The 6331-nt window shown below is 41.6% G+C and overlaps 1 pseudogene; it reads right to left on the reverse strand.

The window, feature by feature from the left end:
* Positions 1-791: 791 nt before the first annotated feature.
* Positions 792-1260, reverse strand: LOC142424075 (large ribosomal subunit protein eL29 pseudogene; annotated as a pseudogene).
* Positions 1261-6331: the final 5071 nt, after the last annotated feature.

Consider the following 6331-nt stretch of genomic DNA (forward strand, 5'->3'; position numbering starts at 1 on the left):
ATACAGAAAGATAGATATATACCATAAGAAATAAATGGTTAATTAAATTATAAAGCAATACAAATGGCTCAGTGCAACTCACTCCCGCAAGACAGTTGTGAGCCACTGGCAGTCCTTCAAGTCTTGAGGGCTGCGGGGTAGTCCTCTGTAGATAGCAATTCAGGCTATCTGGGCACAGGCAGAAAACAGCAAGACAGGTCACCAACAGTCAGCCAGATGACACGGTCCGACAGTCCACAGTGTGGTGAAGTAGGTCTTGAAGGAACCTCAAATTACAGCGACACAGTCCATGGAATAGGTGTCCCACAGGTAGTGTAGCTTGCAAATTGGGCCACAGAACAAGCACAGCAACCCCACACTAGTCTGATGATCAAAAGCAAGAGACAAGAGAGGTGAGGTATGTCAGCCATGTATCTTTCCCACCTTCAGTTAATCCCATATATGTTCATTGGCCATGTTGGCACAAGAAACATTAACTATCTCATTTGTGTAGGGTTTTTCCCCTTACCATTAAAAGCCTTTTACTTTGTTTAGTATGTTTTATGTGTCTATTTAGGTAATTAGTTATTTTTTACATTAATTACTATATTACAGTCCTTATTTTCTTATGTTAAATCAACTCTAGGACAAATTTCAATTAATTGTGGAATATAATTTTAATGTGTTGTCTGACTTGGTTATATATATATATAATATATATAATTTTAAGTGCCAAGCACAAGAAGACACCAGTGCCATGCAGGCAGCGCCCAGGGCTCACACCAGTCCCTCTTGCCCTCACACAGAGAACTCTACTTGGTGGGAGCCTGGGCGCCTTTGGGAGCTTGAGCTAGGGTCAGGACGCCTTTGGGAGCTTTTGCTGGAGTCGTGGCTTTGGCCTTGCTTTGTGCCTTGGTTTTGGGCTGGCAATGCCTCAGACCCTTGGCAATAGGTTCCCGGGCCCACTTGCCAAGTTGGGGTGGGCAATGTAGGTCAGTCAGCTGAGCTTGTGGTTGACGCCCACTGGGATCTTGGCCTTGACCTTTGTGGGCTTCACAAGATCCTTCATGGCCTCAACCCAAGCAGCCGTGGCCTTGGCATTGTTGGCCTGCATTTTCTTCAGGCCCTTCTTGTTGTGCTTCTTGGCGAAGCGCATAATTCTCAGGAACTTGGGGTCCACCCCCTTAAGAGATTCGTATTGTTGTGACCTGGGGTTTTCATGCCATTTCTGTGCCATTTTCGGGATTGGTTGTGCGTCGTGTGGTTCTTGGATTTGGCCATGTCTGCACCGATGCCTGCAGCTCCCATAGCACCAGGGACCAGAAGAGAGGGTTACCAATATTTTTAAGAACTTTTTCATGTAGCTCCATTATCAATATTGGACATCAGTTTACTTGAAATATCATTATCTGACCTTGGTATCAGGTTATTACTGGTCTCATAGAAAATGCTAGTAAGTGTACTGTCACAACCATTGTTATGTATGTACCAAATAACTTGAACTTAAACAACAAACATAAAGTGTTTATTCATACTGTGTGAATACTCTGTTGTGTAGCTGCCAGAATCTCCAACTTTAATCTGTCTTACAGTTAGCCTTGAAGTTTCTCATGGAATTTAATTGTGATTCAGTTGATTATAGACCTTCTGAGCATCCTGAAACCCACTCAACTCTCATAAATCACTTGCTCTGGCTGGATACTCTGATCTTGCAGCTGAACCCTCAGTGTAGAGGACTTCTTGATTTACATTCCCCTTGATAGACAAATAGTCACTCACACCTTAGTGACTGTGTGCTGACTTCACACTAGAGCCCAAGTTTGGGAAATACTCTGCCATAAGACATGTTGGGTGAATCTTAGAGAATTTCCTTCAGCTCACCTCCTGAAGAACTGTCTAAGTCAATGAGGGACAGGAATTCCTCAGTGATTTTTGTCATTGCTTTGCTACACACACACACACACACACACACACACACACACACACACACACAAAACCCATCCCTTCTTTTTAGTAAGAGAGCTTATGTTCCAGCAAATGTCACACGAAAGGTTTGCCATCGCTTACCATGTAAACATAGCCAACACATTGGTATTTTGTGCCTGTGTTGGGTACAGATTAGTGGCTTCTGAGGTGTTTTGTTGCTGTTGTTGTTGTTGTTAGGTGTCATTGAGTTGATTCCATATCATAGGGACCCAGTACACAACAGAAGGAAACACTGCCTTCTCTTCTTCCATTTAGGATGAACCCATTGTTGCCATCACTGGCAACATCCTTTTAGTTGGGGATTCCTATTTGTCACTGCCCTTCTACTGTACCATAAACACCAACCTTCTCCAGGGACTGCTTGCTTCTGACAACATTGTCCAAGGTATGTAATGTGAACTCTCACTATCTTTACCTCTACCTAGCACTCTGAGCTTACTTCTTTGAAGACAGGTTTGTTTGTGCTTTTGGAGACCAATGGTATTTCAGTATTCTTGGCCTTGACTACAATTCAGTCAAATCGATTCTTCTTCAGTCTTCCTTATTCAGTGTTCAACTTCCACATACGTATAAGACAATTCACAATACCATGGTTTGGGTGAGGTAAACCTAGTCCTCAAAATAAGATCCATGCTCTTCAACACTATAAACAAGCCTAATAAGGCATATTTATCCACTGCAATGTATCTATTGATCTCTTGACTGTTACTATCACCAGTCAGGTTTTTTGAGTATTTTTTTGCATAAGCTAACAGTATTTCTGGAAGGAGTTAAAATTTAGTCAAGCTTAAATTAAGAATGTTGCTCAAGGAGGGGCCTGGAAGCCAAACTTACTCTGCAACCAACCAATGTAAGAACCCTGAGTTTAAGCCTTTTGTTAAGACCCAGTGGAATGATGAGCCTTATATTTAAGGTATGCTTGATGACTGGTATACATGAGAGAGTTTAAAACAAATTGTGCTTTTCTTTAGTAGCCTGACTTGCTGATTAGTTTTAGAGGAGCACTAATCTGCACCCTTTATCCTACAACTGCAACCTCACACATCCTTTCCTTCAGCGACACCCTGGGGGTTGCAAAAGGGCAGTGACAATGATATCCAACTAGCCACTCAGACTACTGCCTCCTACTTTATCACAGCACAGCCTCTTCCCGGCACATTCATTTTGTTTTCCTGCCAAGCTAGGTTCCTATTGGAGCATGTTTCACAAGCTTACGCCTAGGAACTAGCTTTTTCCCTTCTCCATGGAAGACCAAGACTATGGATGAGTCATCCTAGAACCCAAGCTAATAATCCCTGTCCAATAGTTTGTGTTGTTTGACATCTGTCAGCATTACCTAGAGCTTGGAATCCAGAATCTAGGCCAAGATGATACAATGGTTGATCAGTAGTCTCTTTCCTGGATCCATCTTGCTCTTTTAAGCTTCTGCCCTCACCTTGGCTCTTGGCATCACCCATATACCTACCTTTTGCTGCAATCTTTCCAAAAGGCTTTAAAATTGGACACCCTTCAATCCAAGAGCTTAAGAGAGTAGCAAGTAAGCCAGGATTCCCCTGGCTAGTTTTCTTGTTTAGGATATCTGTGTCTCAGCCAAAGTACATCTGGGATGTCCTATTGGCGTCCCTCTGTCTATTTCTGTGTACTTATACAACAACTTTCTCTACCTACACCACTATTGTGAATAAATGGACTACCCAACCATAGGATTTCTTCATGCACAATACATATTGTAAAGAATACACAGGATGCAAGGGGATAGGGACAGGTTAAACTTGATGAAAAGCTCAGCTTGGGTTGGAGTGACATATATGAGCATAATTCAGCTTGATCACTTTTTGCCAGATATGTCAGGGATTATGGTCTTAGGTGCGCAGTATGGGCTGGTAAAGAACATTCTTCATAAAATACTCCTTTTTTTCAGTTAGATTGCTGGTGAAAAGAAGATATTTGCCTTAAATGGAGCTTGAATTTTTGAGGCCTTAAATCTACTTTATTCTAAAAATAAATATTGTATATATATATATATAGGATATGGACCCAAAGTTGAAAATGATGTTTGAGAAATTAGTAAAATTGCTCTGCAAAGATAGCGTGGTCTCCATTTTAATGCAAAAACCCACAGATTGGAGCATGGTTTTGATCCCAAGGGGTGGGGGTGGTCACTATTTAGCTCAAGAAGTACAGGCCAAGAATCTGATATGCCTTTCTTAACATTGACTCCCCTTCTGTTTCAGAACAAAGAACTAGAGTCCAGTCAGGGAGTTAGAAATCTCTTACTACTCTCTTGCACGTTGAAGCATCACAAGGAAGGATTTCAACTCCTGACTGTGTAATGAACCAAATCCATTCACCTGACTCCAGACAGGGTGAGCCACTCTGGGGTTCCTGAGGGCAGTGCCTGGTGAGGAACTTGAGGGGAAACAGGAGGGATCCATGTATCCTGGGGTCTGACCCTAGATGAGCGCCAGTGTACAAGGGCCCAGGCTGTCCTGATGATCAGGGTCCAAGGTCTTGCTCATCTCCCTGAATGATAGAATTTACTGGGTAAGTAACAGTTTATAATTGTATTTGAACGTAAGTTCTGAGCACTCCAACTAACAAAAGGCTCGTGGCGTAGTGGTTACAGATTGGGCTGTTAACTGCAAGGTCAGTGGTGCAGAATTACAAGTCACACCTGGAGTGAAAGACAGGGTGTCTACTATTGTAAAGAGTTAGTCTTCGAAAACCACAAAGGGCAGCTCCATCTTCTCCTAAAGGGACGCTATAATTGGAAGTCACTCGATGGCAGTGAGTAGGGTTTTAGGTTTGGTTGCTGATGACAGTGACAAACTCAGTGTCTATTTGCTGTGTCCCCACTTTGATTAAGCCGCCATTAAATTCTCTCTTATCATTAACCAAGCAGGTAGATCATCTTCCCCTGGGAGAGATTGCCTTCGAAGTAGATTGCCTGCACTCCTTTCCAGCCAGCCCCTCTCCACTTGCCTGCCTAGGTGTATCCTTGATGGAAGTCAGCTTCCTGAGGACAAAATGGGGGCCATTTTCATGAATCTTGCCTTGACTGGCTTTGTGTAAAGGCTCTGGACCTATCTTGTAAGTCCCTCTATCTAATAATGTGCATGTCCTAGTCATGGTCTCCTTCCTGCTGCTGTAGTCCCATCTATACCTGTGATGTATTAATCTGCCACCAATCATGATCTATGACATGCCTTTTGTTTTATTCCCTATTTATTCAGGATCCCAGCTATGCCTTCTCAGTTGTTATTTTGACCTTGTGCTAATGGTCTCCCTTAAATATATGATGTGTGTATGTGTGTGCGCGTGCATGTGTCTTTTGTTATCTTTTAAGTTTAAAAGATGTTCTTCTTAAATTATATTTTACATAGTCACTTTTCTACCCTAATACACAAATTGGGATCATAAATGACTCAAGGTACAGTTCTTCTTTCGGACAGCATCTTGACAGACATAAATGCAGGTAACGTCAGGCCCTGTAGCCTCCTGGCTTCTGTCCTGAATGAGCAAATATTACAAAGGTTTTTTTTTAGCTCTGCAGAAAAAGAAAAATATATATATAAAGTTTCAATCTAATATTATACATAAGTGTTTATTTTGGAGCCCCAGTTTTGCCATGTGTTAAGAGTTGGACTCCTAACCTCACGGTCAGAGTCAAAAATTCCATTAGCTGCCTGTCATGGCTTTAGAGTTATTGTATCCTATTGGTTGCTGACATGTCTAACTCTACTTGATGCTTAGTTTTAAAGTGTTTCTAAAGTGATTGTACAATTTGTCGTTCCTCTAGAAAATCATTTTCAATTTAGAATAGCTTTTTATATATAGCCCATTTGAAATATTACCAGCTGCTTTAATTAACTTAAGCATCTTCAAATGTCATTGATTTGTCATTCTCCTTGAGAGTCACACAGTAAGGAATTGATGGTTCTGTATGCTGTGAGGTAGCGATCCAGCTCTTTTGTTTCACCTTTTGACATGGATGTTTGATTGTCCAATCTCCATTTGTTATAAAGTCATCTTTTATTCACATGTCTGAAAATTATGAGTTTTAGATTTTATTGCTCATGGTATAAGCATGTTTTCCGTCACTCAATAAGGGCACCGTTAACAGTATTGGGGACTAAGAAGAGGGACAGAACAGTCACAGCATCTGGACCTACAGGAGATTTATTACTCACATTGTATTCTCCCATCAGCCTGCAGATTGTGCATCACCAGCATCTTAGAGGAAAGAGGAAGAAGTGCCTGTTTTGGGTATTATTATTTCTGGGGTGTCCTCATGAGATTCAGATTTATGAACATCATTAGAGCTGATCCAGTTAAGAGAAAAATAACGCACTCATTTGCTCTCTGT

Source organism: Tenrec ecaudatus, chromosome 13, assembly GCF_050624435.1.
Source record: "Tenrec ecaudatus isolate mTenEca1 chromosome 13, mTenEca1.hap1, whole genome shotgun sequence".
In the NCBI taxonomy this organism is placed as follows: domain Eukaryota; kingdom Metazoa; phylum Chordata; class Mammalia; order Afrosoricida; family Tenrecidae; genus Tenrec; species Tenrec ecaudatus.